The sequence below is a fragment of the Primulina tabacum genome, chromosome 10, assembly GCF_025594145.1.
Source record: "Primulina tabacum isolate GXHZ01 chromosome 10, ASM2559414v2, whole genome shotgun sequence".
Lineage (NCBI taxonomy): Eukaryota > Viridiplantae > Streptophyta > Magnoliopsida > Lamiales > Gesneriaceae > Primulina > Primulina tabacum.
The window spans coordinates 37,086,489-37,102,557 of NC_134559.1; the positions used below are offsets into that span (position 1 = coordinate 37,086,489).

General features: G+C 34.6%; 6 non-coding genes and 1 pseudogene across 6 annotated transcripts; 1 reads left to right on the forward strand and 6 right to left on the reverse strand.

Annotated features, from left to right (window-relative positions):
* Positions 1-8,575: 8,575 nt before the first annotated feature.
* Positions 8,576-8,684, forward strand: LOC142513036 (small nucleolar RNA R71). Its single transcript, XR_012809003.1, has one exon. It is a non-coding gene; the product is annotated as a small nucleolar RNA R71 (small nucleolar RNA).
* A 3,234-nt stretch (positions 8,685-11,918) lies between these two features.
* LOC142506871 (5S ribosomal RNA) lies at positions 11,919-12,037 on the reverse strand. Its single transcript, XR_012805146.1, has one exon. It is a non-coding gene; the product is annotated as a 5S ribosomal RNA (ribosomal RNA).
* Positions 12,038-12,719: 682 nt separating this feature from the next.
* Positions 12,720-12,838, reverse strand: LOC142512852 (5S ribosomal RNA). The gene has a single exon (XR_012808882.1). It is a non-coding gene; the product is annotated as a 5S ribosomal RNA (ribosomal RNA).
* Positions 12,839-13,245: 407 nt separating this feature from the next.
* On the reverse strand, positions 13,246-13,364 carry LOC142512587 (5S ribosomal RNA; annotated as a pseudogene).
* Positions 13,365-14,047: 683 nt separating this feature from the next.
* On the reverse strand, positions 14,048-14,166 carry LOC142509862 (5S ribosomal RNA). Its single transcript, XR_012808010.1, has one exon. It is a non-coding gene; the product is annotated as a 5S ribosomal RNA (ribosomal RNA).
* A 683-nt stretch (positions 14,167-14,849) lies between these two features.
* On the reverse strand, positions 14,850-14,968 carry LOC142516051 (5S ribosomal RNA). The gene has a single exon (XR_012811866.1). It is a non-coding gene; the product is annotated as a 5S ribosomal RNA (ribosomal RNA).
* A 687-nt stretch (positions 14,969-15,655) lies between these two features.
* On the reverse strand, positions 15,656-15,774 carry LOC142515703 (5S ribosomal RNA). The gene has a single exon (XR_012811534.1). It is a non-coding gene; the product is annotated as a 5S ribosomal RNA (ribosomal RNA).
* Positions 15,775-16,069: the final 295 nt, after the last annotated feature.

Below are 16,069 nucleotides of genomic sequence, written 5' to 3' on the forward strand. Positions count from 1 at the left end.
TGGTTGGTAAAACCAAACTAACATTTAAATGGTACCAAGAAATTAATATTATAATATATTCATATATAATAAATCAAGGCATCCACTTTAAATGGTTGGTAATACCAAACTAACATTTAAATGGTTCCAAGAATTTAGTGTAACATATAGCAACAATAAATCAAAACTCCCACTTATAAGTATGGTATAAAAATGCTTAAAGAAATAAATATAACATAAACAATAAATAATGATTAAATAATATAAAACATAGATTCTTACCTTTTAGTAACCTTATTATCATGCCAAGAGTTTCACCTTTTCATCTCAACTTTAGGAAGTTAGCTATTCATTATTCAAACTGTAAAACTTTGAATATGAAATTATCATGTTAATTATATTTAAATGAAGAAATAAAGGAAAAATATAGAGAGAAATATTTTGAACTCAAAGGTTTGTTCATAGAATGAGGGATATCTCAATACATTACAATGCACCCCTATTTATAGCCAAATTTGGGAAGACAACCACAAATAAAATATTATTTTTTTACACAAAAGTCTTCATTGGTGTTCCAAGATATTATATTATATTACACATCACTTTTGAAAATCTTCTTCTTGGAATTTGCTTCTTCACATAAAAAGAAACATGTGGATAATTGAGTTGTCTAGTTGTGGTATTTTTTTCAAATCATTTGACCAAGTAATTTGAGAGATATGGTCAAAATACTAGAGCATGGTAAAACTGCCACTCCTTTGGTAACTTTATTTGTTGCTTAATTTGATCCCAATTGTGAGAGGATTTTTATCTCATGCTTGACACCAATATTGTAGATATTAACATCAACTTTCTACAGGTCCAAGAATCATCTTAATCCCATTTGCAACGCCAAGTTTATTCTGGTTTTATCGAACCTGTAAAAAATATTAAAAACTTGTAATTACACAACAACTTATATTTTATACAATTTATTATAAAACATATAATATTTAAACATTTAATAAAACAAAAACTATATATTTATATTATAAATTATTTAATTAATGTACAATTTTTATGTTTATCACACCTTCCAACAAGCTTATTGCTAGTCCCTAGCAATTTAAGCGTTAATAGCAATACAAAACATATTGATTAATTTAAATAGAAATGTAATCAAAACTATCTAAGTGTTTAAATTAAATTTGAAAACTGTCAAAGTTATATCAAGATCATCATAATTATAATTTATGAAATAATTTGAGATGATCAATTCAAAGCTTATTTCAGGTAGTTAAATGTACACGGCCTTCAGAAATTCCTAGTAAGAGTCTCAACTCCATATCCTTACAGGTTAATAAATGTTTCAATTTATGGCAACGATTTCTCTCATGGAGTTGGAATACAGATAAATGCTCAGAAAAATGGTTTACAGAATGCAGACAGACAAACGAGCCAAACTAATCAAAAGATAGAAAATCCATTGATTCAAAATCTAGTTGTTCTTATTATATATTTTTTCCTGATATTTTTTTTTTTGCATAACTTCATGGAATCAGACTAAGTTTATGCTTCTTGACCACATATTTATTTAATTTGTACAATAAATTTCTCTCTCTTTTTTGTTTTTTGTTTTTTTTTTATGAGAGATATATGGGTCGTAGCATATAACTTAAAAATTACATAGATATTCAATATCTTTCTTTTTGTATTTTTCTCCGTTTTTTTTTCAGGAAATATCGTTTTTTTTTTCTTCAAAATAAGAACTCAAGATCTAAACAATAGATAGTCTCTCTCATGATCAATAAAGGCTCGAAAGCTGTTTTCTCAGTCCTCTCCACTCACTCACAAAATATGTGTGAGTTTAAAATTATAGGCACTCTTATAAGGTATATCTTGGGCCATATACTTTAATACCTGATATTATCACAATGGTTAATCACTCAAAAAGATTTCATAAATCATATTTTTATATTGATCAGAATATTAAAATTGACTTTTTTTTTCAAATAAAAATTTAAACATTCTTAAATAGATTAATGCATGTTCTAATTTAAATCTTTCAAACATGTAATGTATGACAATTTTTGCAAAAATTACTAAGATACAAATAATAAACATGATTTTATTTTAAAATAATATATATTATTTTTTTTTATTTATTTTTTTTTAAAATTTTTTTTTTATATAAGTTTGTTCTCCCCCCAATCAGAATATGACATTGTCCCTAATGTCAAAATAACTATTAATAAAGAGTACGTAATGAAAGAGATATCACCTGGAATTTTATTGAAGATAACAAACTGAAACAAACGCAAACCAATCCATGACTTTTGAATCAATGATCCAACTTCCTTTTCTTACTGCTTGATTGCGACCAATTGATCTTTGTTATCATCGGATCAGGCTTATGAACAAAAGCTTCCAAATCATCAATTAATTGGTCGGCAGTCGAAGCACAGATGAACATCCGTCGTGAATTTTCTGAAATGAAATTCTGTTCCATAGCTTAATCAAGAAATGTCAAAAAACTGTCAAAATAATTATTGATATTCAACAAGCCCACAGGTTTATTATGGATATTAAGTTGTGCCCAAGAAACAGTGTGAAAATTTTTTTCTAATGTACCAAAACCACCTGGTAGTGCAATAAAAGCATCATAATTTTCAATCATTTGAGTGATTCTTTCATACATAGAAGAAACTTTTAATTCCTCCCCAATCGTAACACCTGTAATATTTCCTTCAGCTAAAGCTATAGGAATAATACCCAAAACCTGACTACCTCCAAGATGAGCAGATGTTGAAACAGATCTCATTAACCCAATATTACCTCCCCCATATACCAAGTGAGTTTTTCTCTCAGCCAATATTTTTCCAAGATTATTCGCTGCTTCTACAAACACTTCATTTTTTCCAGGACTCGGCCTACAAAATACACAAATATTTTTCAATGTTTGTGCAGAGGATCCAGCCATGTTTTTACTTTCTTTTTTTTTCTGCGAAAATAGAGAGAAAGATGAGAGATTTTAGAGGAGTAATATGTTATCATGACAAAACTATGGGTCACAGCTGTAAACAGAATAAATAGTAAAAACAATAATGACACACGCATATAAACAGTAGTGTGATTGTGGCTCACAATTTTCCTCTGGTTTTACGTCCAGAAACGGCTTCAACGCCTTCTATGAGTCGAGAATATGCTTCCCATCCAATTTTCTTATAAATTGGCAAACAGGGTCTTTTTTAGTCGGATTCCCAAGACTATGACGCTCATCTTGGAATTGTTTCCATAAACGGAGAAGTTCAATATGCACATGTCCACTAGAATGCGTCTCAAGAGTCAATAAGATGTTATCTAAAGACTCCTTACTCAGCACATTCTTAATGAAACCAATTTTATCTTCTCTGTTATTTGAAACACATCCCAAAGATCTGCATCGTTTGTCACAAGTCCATCTTGCACACTTATGACAAACCCCTAAACTTTTGGCCCTTCGTTTTTTCGCATAAGTGCTTTTTCCTAATCCAGGCAAATACCGAATGAGCAATGATTGTGGAACTTCTCCTCCTAATCGGACCTTAGCTTCTATTACAAGACGAATATCTTCTGGAATTCCTTTTTGCATTAGCAATCTCAATCTTTCACACCTTCCTGCATAAATTTTTTTTAGAACATTTTCAGAAACAGAGGGAAAATATTTACAAATTTTTGAGAGAATTTCATCCATTTTGAAAAGAAATTATTTTGTTTTATTTTTGTATCAGCAATTGTGGGAAACTGATTTAACCGACTATGAGAGTCACGGAGTACCGTTATCCGCCATTTAACCGGGAAAATAAAAATATTAAGAAAACCTGAAATAAAAACAAACAAACTTAAATGCAACAAAAAAAAAATCAAGGATCAGAAAGGGAAATAAACTCTTCTTGAAAGATTTCATTTTCTAAAAATGGTTTAAGCCTTTGTCCATTTACTTTAAAAATATCACCATTTTTAGGATTTTCAATATCCACAACTCCATAAGTATACACATGCTTTACAACATATGGGCCTGTCCATCTTGATCGTAATTTTCCTGGGAATATGTGAAGTCGAGAATTATAAAGCAAAACTTTTTTACCAATCTCAAAAGATTTTCTAAGAATTGTTTTATCATGAAATGATTTGATTTTTGCTTTATAAATCCTTGAATTCTCATACGCGTCATTTCTGAGTTCATCGAGTTCATTAAGTTGCAATTTACGCAATTTGTTGGCATCATCCATGCTTGAATTTAATGTTTTGATCGCCCAATAAGCTTTATGTTCCAATTCCACAGGCAAATGACAATATTTTTCATAAACCAACCTATAGGGAGACATATTCAATGATGTTTTAAAAGCTGTTCGATATGCCCAAAGTGCATCATTAAGTTGCAGAGACCAATCTTTTCTATTTGAGTTAACAGTTTTTTCCAAAATTTGCTTTATCTCCCTATTAGCTAATTCAACTTGTCCATTTGTTTGAGGATGATAAGGAGTAGTTACTTTATGAGTAATACCATATTTTTTCATTAATGAAGCAAATGGTTTATTAACAAAGTGAGTTCCCCCATCACTTATCATGGCTCGAGGAATTCCAAATCTACTAAAAATATTTTCTTTTAAAAATTTGATGACGATTTTATGATCATTTTTTCGACATGGAATTGCCTCTATCCATTTGGAAACATAATCAACTGCAACTAAAATATACAAGTATCCAAACGACAATGGAAAAGGTCCCATAAAATCAATTCCCCAACAGTCAAAGATTTCAATGATAGGATTCAAAGGCATCATGTTTCTTTTTGAAATCGCACCCAATTTTTGACAATTTTCACAGATCTTGCAGATTTCGTGGGTGTCTTTAAACAAAGTGGGCCAATAAAATCCACACTGCAAGATTTTTGCAGCCGTTTTCTTTGAAGAAAAATGTCCTCCGCATGCTTCTGAATGACAAAATTTAATGACACTACTAACCTCATTGTCGGATATGCAACGTCGAAAAATTTGATCTGGACAATACTTGAACAGATACGGATCATCCCAATAAAAGTTTTTTACCTCATTCAAAATTTTTTTTTTATCTTGGGAACTCTATTGCGGTGGCATTTTTCCTGTCACAAGAAAATTTACTATGTTAGCAAACCAAGGTGTAGTAGTAACTGAAAATAGATGTTCGTCAGGAAAACTATCGTTAATTGGTGTCATTTCACAAGATGATCCTGTTACTAGTCTCGATAAATGATCGGCTACGACATTCTCGGTTCCTTTTTTATCTTTGATCACAATGTCAAATTCTTGGAGTAACAAAATCCATCGTATCAGTCGTGGCTTTGCATCCTGTTTGGTCAACAAATATCTAATAGCAGAATGATCAGTAAACACAATAGTCGTTGATCCAATCAAATAAGAACGAAATTTATCTAATGCAAATATTACAGCAAGTAGTTCTTTTTCAGTTGTGGAGTAATTCATTTGTGCATTGTTTAAAGTTCTACTTGCATAATATATCACATAAGGCTTACCGTTTCTTCTTTGACCCAGTACTGCACCGACTGCATAATCACTCGCATCGCACATGATTTCAAATGGTAAAGACCAGTCAGGAGGTTGCATGATAGGAGCTGATGTTAAATGTCGAATAATTTTATCAAAAGCATTTTGACATTCTTGAGTCCACTCAAATGCAGTGTTTTTTGTTAAGAGGTTACAAATGGGTTTAGAGATTAAACTAAAGCCCTTTATAAACCTCCGATAAAATCCATCATGTCCCAAAAATGAGCGAATTTCTTTAATGGTTTTTGGAGGGGGTAAATTGGCAATGACATCAACTTTTGCTTTATCAACTTCAATTCCATGAGATGACACGACATGTCCCAAAACAATTCCAGAAGTAATCATGTAATGACATTTTTCCCAATTTAAAATAAGACCTTTTTCCACGCATCTTTTTAAAACTTTTTCCAAATTTTCAAGACAATTATCAAATGTATTCCCAAAGACAGTTAAATCATCCATGAAAATTTCCAAACAATTTTCAACCATGTCGCAAAAAATGCTTAGCATACATCTTTGAAATGTTGCTGGGGCATTGCATAAACCAAATGGCATCCTTCTGAATGCAAATGTTCCAAAAGGACATGTGAATGTAGTTTTTTCTTGATCTTCGAGTGCAATGGGAATTTGATAATAACCTGAATATCCATCAAGAAAACAGTAGTATGGATGACCTGCTACTCTTTCTAAAATTTGATCCAAAAATGGTAATGGAAAATGATCTTTTCCAGTGGCGTCATTTAATTTTCTATAAGCAATACACATCCGCCAACTAGATGGGACTCGACTTGTTAACAATTCACCTTTTTTCATTTTTTATCACTGTGATGCCAGATTTTTTTGGAACTACTTGTGTTGGGCTTACCCACTTACTATCAGAAATAGGGTAGATAATCCCAACATCAAGTAGTTTGAGAACTTCAGTTTTCACAACATCTTTCATGAGTGGATTTAATCTCCTTTGTGGTTGTTGAGATGTTTTAGCATTTTCTTCTAAATGAATTTTGTGTGTGCAAATTAGTGGATTAATGCCCTTGAGATCTTTTAGTGTCCAACCAATTGCATTTTTATGTCTTTTAAGCATATCAACTAATTTACCTTCTTGATCACTTTCTAGTTTGGAAGAAATTACCACTGGATATGTTTCGTCTTCTCCAAGAAATGCATACTTCAATTCTTCTGGCAAGGGTTTTAACTCCAATATGGGTGGTTCGTCTTTGTTCTCATATTTTGCATCAAATTCTTTCTCTGATCCTGGTAACGAGTGATACCTGATAAAATCATCAAGATCAATTTCAATATTTTCTTTAACAATTTCAATTGAACAAATATCTAATTGATCACGAATACTACCTTCTTGAATGTTTTCTTCCACAAGAGTTTCAATAAGATTTTCATCTTCACTTTCATCTCCTTTGTCATGTGGTTGCTTACAAAGATTAAAAACATTGAGCTCCAAGGTCATGTTACCAAATGACAACTTCATTATTCCATTCCTGCAATTTATAAGGGCATTAGAAGTTGCTAAAAATGGACGACCCAGAATTACAGGAATTGCATTACAAGCTTTGATAGGTTGTGTATCTAAAACTATGAAATCGACAGGATATACAAAGTTATCAACTTGGACCAATACGTCTTCTATCATACCTCTTGGCACTTTAACATATCTATCGGCAAGTAAAAGTGTTACCGAAGTTGATTTTAACTCGCCTAGATTGAGTTCTTGATAAACTGAATATGGAAGTAAATTCACACTAGCTCCAAGATCAAGCAAGGCTTTTTTAATCTTTCGTTATCCAATAATACATGAAATAGTAGGACAACCAGGGTCTTTGTATTTCAAAGTATTATTATTTTGAATGATTGAACTTACTTGTTCGGCTAAAAATGCTTTCTTTTTCACATTCAATTTTCTTTTCACAGTGCACAAGTCTTTCAAAAATTTGGCATATAATGGTACCTGTTTTATTGCATCTAATAAAAGAATATTAACTTTTACTTGTTTAAAAATATCATATATATCAGAATTCAAATTTGATTTTTTTGTATTTTTCAATGCATGAGGGAATGGTGGTGACACTGTTTGTTGAACCTCCTCTTCGCAAGTTATGGGTTCCACTTCCTTACCCTTTGAAGTTGATTTATCATCATCTTCACAAGGTTCAAGAATGGATTTTTCCACAACCTTACCACTTCGAAGGGTAATAACAGATTTTACCTGATCCATCGGTTGAGTTCCAGAAGTTCCAGTTTGTGAATGATGATCCTTGGGATTAGGCAGAGGTTGTGAAGGAAATTTACCTTTTTCATGAACATTAAGTGCATATGCAAATTTAGCAAGAGTATCTTTCAAATCTGTCATGGTTTGAGCAGTTTGAGTATTGATAGACTCTTGCTTTGCAATGAAAGAATTCAATGTATCTTCCAAATTTCTTTTAGGTGGAGGAACATAAGGTGCATAATTTTGAAAATTTTGTTGATTTTGGAAATGTGGTTGTGAAAATTATGCAGCATTATCATTCCTCCAACTAAAATTTGGATGATTTCGCCAACCTGGATTGTAATTTTGAGAAAATGGTTCAAAATTTGGCCTTTTGAAATTGTTCAAAACATTGGCTTGTTCATGGAGACATTCTTTAAAAGAGGGCAAAGTGGGACAATCTTTTGTAAAATGATCACTTGTATCACAGATGTGACACGCAATTTCTTGAACAGATTTTAATTGACCATTCTTTTTCAATTCAAGTGCCTCAACTTTTCTTGCCAAAGATGTAAATCTAGCTTGAAGATCATGTTCATCTTTGAGAGTGTACATACCTCCACCAGATGTAGGAGATTGAATCTTGTTTGATGGTTCGATTGTACCTATAGTGTCCCAATTTTGAGCATTTTCAGCTAATAAATCGAGATACTCAATTGCGTCATTTGGATCTTTATCTTCAAATGTTCCATTACACATAAATTCAACCATTTGCCTATCTTTAGGTGTTAAGCCTTCATAAAATTGAGAAACAACTCTCCAAATTTCAAAACCATGATGTGGACAAAGATTAAGCAATTCTTTGTATCTATCCCAACACTGATAAAAAGTTTCTCCTTGTTTTTGAGTGAAAGTAATGATTTGCCTTTTGAAAGAATCTGTTCTATGAGATGGAAAAAACTTTTTCAAAAATTGTTGTTGCAATTCATCCCAAGTTCGAATGGATCCCGATCTAAGATTTTGTAGCCAAGTTTTAGCTTTATCTTTTAAAGAAAAAGGAAAAAGCTTAAGTCGAATGGTGTTCATGCTACAATTTAGATCATTATATGTGTTGCACACTTCTTCAAACTCTCGTAAATGCATGTATGGATTTTCAGAATCTAAGCCATGAAAATTGGGTAAAAGTTGGATAATACCAGGCTTAAAATTGAAATGAGATGCATCAGGGGGAAAAATTAGACATGAAGGTGCACTAGTACGTGTAGGATTCATGTGATCTCTAGGTGTTCTTCGTCTATCATGATCATGTTGAGATTGAATTTCATCTTCATTTTCTTGGATGGGTTCTTACGCCATGTTTTGTAAAAATAAAGGGTTATTTCGAATGAGTCGACCACTAAGTGTACGTGACCAAATGCTCATGCAAATGTAAATGCAAAAAAAATAAAAACACACAAAAGCAATAAAAATTTAAATAAAGAAAAATAAACTATAAACAAAATTAAATAGACTTGAAATTAAATTATACTTCCCCGGCAACGGCGCCAAAAACTTGTTGCGACTTTGATTGTTGCACTCCCAAGAGCAGGTTGTTCACAAGTAGTATAATTCGGTGAGTCCGAATATCGTATCCACAGGGAAGCTAAGGTAATTACAAGTCCACTACAATGTCTTTTTGTTTTGTTTTTGTTTTTTGTTTCTTTTTAATTTTAATTGTTTGAATCTTTAATGGGTAAATTTTAATTGTTCAAATATTAATTTAAGTAGTTGAGATTAAAGGATCCACTCTTGGTATTTTAATAAAGTTAACATTAACGAACAATATTGAAACCCACTTAATAAAATGGTTCCAATATATTAAATAATCATATTTATATTATGTTATATATTATTATCTTATAAGTATATAATATATACTAAAACTTATAAATGTGGTCAAGTATTTATTGTGCTATATATATTTGTAAACACTAAATCAAGGTTCCCACTTTAAATGGTTGGTAAAACCAAACTAACATTTAAATGGTACCAAGAAATTAATATTATGATATATTTATATATAGTAAATCAAGGTTCCCACTTTAAATGGTTGGTAAAACCAAACTAACATCTAAATGGTACCAAGAAATTAATATTATAATATATTCATATATAATAAATCAAGGCATCCACTTTAAATGGTTGGTAATACCAAACTAACATTTAAATGGTTCCAAGAATTTAGTGTAACATATAGCAACAATAAATCAAAACTCCCACTTATAAGTATGGTATAAAAATGCTTAAAGAAATAAATATAACATAAACAATAAATAATGATTAAATAATATAAAACATAAATTCTTACCTTTTAGTAACCTTATTATCATGCCAAGAGTTTCACCTTTTCATCTCAACTTTAGGAAGTAGCTATTCATTATTCAAAGTGTAAAACTTTGAATATGAAATTATCATGCTAATTATATTTAAATGAAGAAATAAAGGAAAAATATAGAGAGAAATATTATGAACTCAAAGGTTTGTTCATAGAATGAGGGATATCTCAATACATTACAATGCACCCCTATTTATAGCCAAATTTGGGGAGACAACCACAAATAAAATATTATTTTTTTACATAAAGTCTTCATTGGTGTTCAAAGATATTATATTATATTACACATCACTTTTGAAAATCTTCTTCTTGGAATTTGCTTCTTCATATAAAAAGAAACATGTGGATAATTGAGTTGTCTAGTTGTGGTATTTTTTTAAAATCATTTGACCAAGTAATTTGAGAGATATGGTCAAAATACTAGAGTATGGTAAAACTGTCACTCCTTTGGTAACTTTATTTGTGGCTTAATTTGATCCCAATGTGAGAGGATTTTTATCTCATGCTTGACACCAATATTGTAGATATTAACATCAACTTTTTACAGGTCCAAGAATCATCTTAATCCCATTTGCAACGCCAAGTTTATTCTTGTTTTATCGAACCTGTAAAAATAGTAAAAACTTGTAATTACACAACAACTTATATTTTATACAATTTATTATAAAACATATAATATTTAAACATTTAATAAAACAAAAACTATATATTTATATTATAAAACATTTAATTAATGTACAATTTTTATGTTTATCACACCTTCCAACCAGTTTATTGCTAGTCCCTAGCAATTTAAGCGTTAATAGCAATACAAAACATATTGATTAATTTAAATAGAAATGTAATCAAAACTATCTAAGTGTTTAAATTAAATTTGAAAACTGTCAAAGTTATATCAAGATCATCATAATTATAATTTATGAAATAATTTGAGATGATCAATTCAAAGCTTATTTCAGGTAGTTAAATGTATACGACCTTCTGAAATTCCTAGTAAAAGTCTCAACTCCATATCCTCACATGTTAATAAATGTTTCAATTTATGGCAACGATTTCTCTCATGGTGCATTAGTACTGGTATGGATCCGGTGCATTAGTACTGGTATGATCGCACCCGACATTAAGTGGGATGTTAATTCTTATATCCCTCGAGTACGTGTGGAGCAAGCGGCGATGGACAACACTCGGCACTGCTCAAGCCCAATCAGAACCCCGAAGTTAAGCGTTCTGGCGCGATGGCAGAGCTAGGATGGGTGACCTCCCTGGCAGTCCTCGTGTCGCGACCGTTTACATAAATTTTGATTAAAACAGTCGAAATAATTGTTTTTAATGAGTTAATCGTCTCCGGAGTAATCTGCGTCATACCCTTCCGCACAGAACTGGCTAACGACAATAAAAATCTCTAAATGTTCCCAGAAAATAGAAAAAAAAACAGAAGAAGAAAATAGAGAACGTAAAGCTATTATTATGCCTGGGATACAATAAAATGGAACCGAAATCGAATTTCGGACTTCCTAAGCGAATTTCTCGAGGAAACGGCAGCTTAACAGAAGCGGAAAATCGCAAATTAGAGGGTCTTAGAGAAGGAATTCGGCTAAAATCTCGCCACCCCGTTGCGGAGTAATGAGTCTCGTTCGTTTGCCCGTTTACAATCAAATTAGGCTACAATTTTGTCCAAATCCGGCAGTGCCCGAGCTACGTTGATTTCACATGTCTTATCTGGTCCCGATCGAGATTAAGTTGATTTGAGCCAAAAATCGTCTGTCAACAAGTAATAAAAAATAGAAAAACACGAAAAGGGTCGCAACACGAGAACTTCCCAGGGGGTTACCCATCCTAGTATTGCTCTCGCCCAAGCACGCTTAACTTCGGAGTTCTGATGGGATCCGCTGAATTAGTGCTGGTATGATCACACCCGACATTGAGTGGGATGTTTATTCTTATATTCCTCGAGTACGTGTGGAGCGGGCGGCGATGGACAACACTCGGCACTGCTCAAGCCCAATCAGAACCCTGAAGTTAAGCGTTCTGGCGCGATGGCAGAGCTAAGATGGGTGACTTCCCTGGGCAGTCCTCGTGTCGCGATTGTTTATGTAAATTATGGCTAAAACCGTCGAAATAATTGTTTTTAATGAGTTAACCGTCTCCAGAGTAATCTGCGTCATACCCTTCCGCACAGAACCGGCTCACGACAACAAAAATCGATAAATGTTCCCAGAAAATAGAAAAAAATAAGAAGAATAAAATAGCGAATGTAAAGCTATTATTATGCCTGAGATACGATAAAATGGAACCGGAATCGAATTTCGAACTTCCTAAGCTGATTTCTCGATTAAACGAAAGCTTAACAGAAGCGGAAAATCGCAAATTAGAGGGTATTAGAGAAGGAATTCGGCTAAAATCTCGCCAGCTCATTGCGGAGTAATGAGTCTCGTTCGTTTGCCCATTTACAATCAAATTAGGCTACAATTTTGTCAAAATCCGGCAGTTCCCGAGCTACGTTGATTTCACATGTCTTATCTGGTCTCGATCGAGATTCAGATGATTTGAGCCGAAAATCGTCTGTCAACAAGTAATCTAAAATAGAAAAACACGAAAAGGGATGCAACACGAGGACTTCCCAGGGGGTCACCCATCCTAGTACTGGTCTCGCCCAAACACGCTTAACTTCGGAGTTCTGATGGGATCCGGTGCATTAGTGCTGGTATGATCGCACCCGACATTGAGTGGGATGTTTATTCTTATATCCCTCGGGTACGTGTGGAGCGGACGGCGATGGAAAACACGCGGCACTCCTCTCGCTCAATCAGAACCATGAAGTTAAGCGTTCTTGCGCGATGGAAGAGCTAGGATAGGTGACCTCCCTTGGAAGTCCTCCTGTCGCGATCGTTTACTTAAATTATGGCTAAAACAGTCGAAATAATTGTTTTTAATTAGTTAACCGTCTCCAGAGTAATCTGCGTCATACCCTTCCGCACAGAACCGGCTCACAACAACAAAAATCGCTAAATGTTCCCAGAAAATAGAAAAAAATAAGAATGTTTTATTTGGTCCGATCGAGATTCAGATGATTTGAGTCGAAAATCGTCTGTCAACATGTAATCAAAAATAGAAAAACACGAAAAGGTGTGCAACACGAGGACTTCCTAATGGGTCACCCATCCTAGTACTGCTGTCGCCAAAGCGTGCTTAAATTCGGAGTTATGATGGGATCCGGTGCATTAGTGCTGGTATAATCGCACTCGACATTCAGTGGGATTTTTATTCATATATCCCTCGAGTACATGTGGAGCGGACGGCGATGGACAACACGCGGCACTTCTCTGGCCCAATCAGAACCATGAAGTTAAGCGTTCTGGTGCGATGGCAGAGCTAGGATGGGTGACCTCCCTCGGAAGTCCTCGTGTCGCGACCGTTTACGTAAATTATGGATAAAACAGTCGAAATAATTGTTTTTAATGAGTTAACCGTCTCCGGAGTAATCCGCGTCATACTCTTCCGCACAGAACCGGCTCACGACAACAAAAATCGCTAAATGTTCCTAGAAAATAGAAAAAAATTAAGAATAAGAAAATAACGAATGTAAAGCTATTATTATGCCTGAGATAAGATAAAATGGAACCGGAATTTAATTTCGAACTTCCTAAGCGGATTTCTCGAGGAAACGGAAGCTTAACAGAAGAAAAAAATCGCAAATTATAGGGTATTAAAGAAGGAATTCGGCTAAAATCTCGCCAACTCATTGCGGAGTAATGAGTCTCGTTCGTTTGCCTATTTACAATCAAATTGGGCTACAATTTTTTCAAAATCCGGCAGTTCCCGAGCTACATTGATTTCACATGTCTTATCTGGTCTCGATCGAGATTCAGATGATTTGAGCCGAAAATTGTCTGTCAACAAGTAATCAAAATTAGAAAAACACGAAAAGGAGTGCAACACGAGGACTTCCCAGGGGGTCACCAATCCTAGTATTGCTCTCGCCAAAGCACGCTTAACTTCGGAGTTTTGATGGGATCCGGTGCATTATTGCTGGTATGATCGCACCCGACATTGAGTGGGATGTTTATTCTTATATCCCTCGAGTACGTGTGGCGCGGGCGGGGATAGACAACACGCGGCACTGCTCTCGCCCAATAAGAACCATGAAGTTAAGCGTTCTAGAGCGATGGCAGAGCTAGGATGGGTGGCCTCCCTGGGAAGTCCTCGTGTCGCGACCTTTTACGTAAATTATAGCTAAAACAGTCGAAATAATTGTTTTTAATGAGTTAACCGTCTTCGGAGTTATCTGCGTCATACCCTTCCGCCCAGAACCGGCTCACGACGACAAAAATCGCTAAATGTTCCTAGAAAATAGAAAAAAAATTAAGAAGAAGAAAATAGCGAATGTAAAGTTATTAATATGCCTGGGATACGATAAAATGAAACCAAAATCGAATTTCGAACTTTCTAAACGGATTTCTCGAGAAAACGGAAACTTAACAGGAGCGAAAAATCTCAAATTAGAGGGACTTAGAAAAGGAATTAGGCGAATATCTCGCCACCTCGTTGCGGAGTAATGAGTCTCGTTCTTTTTCCCGTTTAAAATAAAATTAGCCAACAATTTTTCCAAATCCGGCAGTGCCCGAGCTACGTTGATTTCACATGTCTGATCTGGTCCTGATCGAGATTCAGATGATTTGAACCAAAAATCGTCTGTCAACAAGTAATAAAAAATAGAAAAACACGAAAAGGGGCGCAACACGAGGACTTCCCAGGGGGTTATCCATTCTAGTACTGCTCTCGCCCAAGCACGCTTAACTTCGGAGTTCTGATGGGATCCGATGAATTAGTGCTGGTATGATCGCACCCGACATTGAGTGGGATGTTTATTCTTATATCCCTCGAGTACGTGTGGAGCGGGCGGCGATGGACAACACTCGGCACTGCTCAAGCCCAATCAGAACCCTGAAGTTAAGCGTTCTGGCGCGATGGCAGAGCTAAGATGGGTGACCTCCCTGGGCAGTCCTCGTGTCGCGATTGTTTATGTAAATTATGGCTAAAACAGTCGAAATAATTGTTTTTAATGAGTTAACCGTCTCCAGAGTAATCTGCGTCATACCCTTCCGCACAGAACCGGCTCACGACAACAAAAATCGCTAAATGTTCACAGAAAATAGAAAAAAATTAAGAATAAGAAAATAACGAATGTAAAGCTATTATTATGCCTGAGATAAGATAAAATGGAACCGGAATTTAATTTCGAACTTCCTAAGCGGATTTCTTGAGGAAACGGAAGCTTAATAGAAGCGGAAAATCGCAAATTAGAGAGTCTTAGAGAAGGAATTCGGCTAAAATCTCGCCAGCTCATTGCGGAGTAATGAGTCTCGTTCGTTTGCCCGTTTACAATCAAATTAGGCTACAATTTTGTCAAAACCCGGCAGTGCCCAAGCTACGTTGATTTCACATGTCTTATATGGTCTCGATCGAGATTCAGATGATTTAAGCCGAAAATGATCTGTCAACAAGTAATCAAAAATAGAAAAACACGAACGAAAAGGGGTGCAACACGAGGACTTCCCAGGGGGTCACCCATCCTAGTACTGCACTCGCCCAAGCACGCTTAACTTCGGAGTTATGATGGGATCCAGTGCATTAGTGCTGGCATGATCGCACCCGACATTGAGTGGGATGTTTATTCTTATATTCCTCGGGTACGTGTGGAGCGGACGACGATGGAAAACATGCGGCACTGCTCTCGCTCAATCAGAACCATGAAGTTAAGCGTTCTGGCGCGATGGAAGAGCTAGGATAGGTGACCTCCCTTGGAAGTCCTCCTGTCGCGATCATTTACTTAAATTATGGCTAAAACAGTCGAAATAATTGTTTTTAATTAGTTAACCGTCTCCAGAGTAATCTACGTCATACCCTTCCGCACAGAACCGGCTCACAACAACAAAAATCGCTAAATGT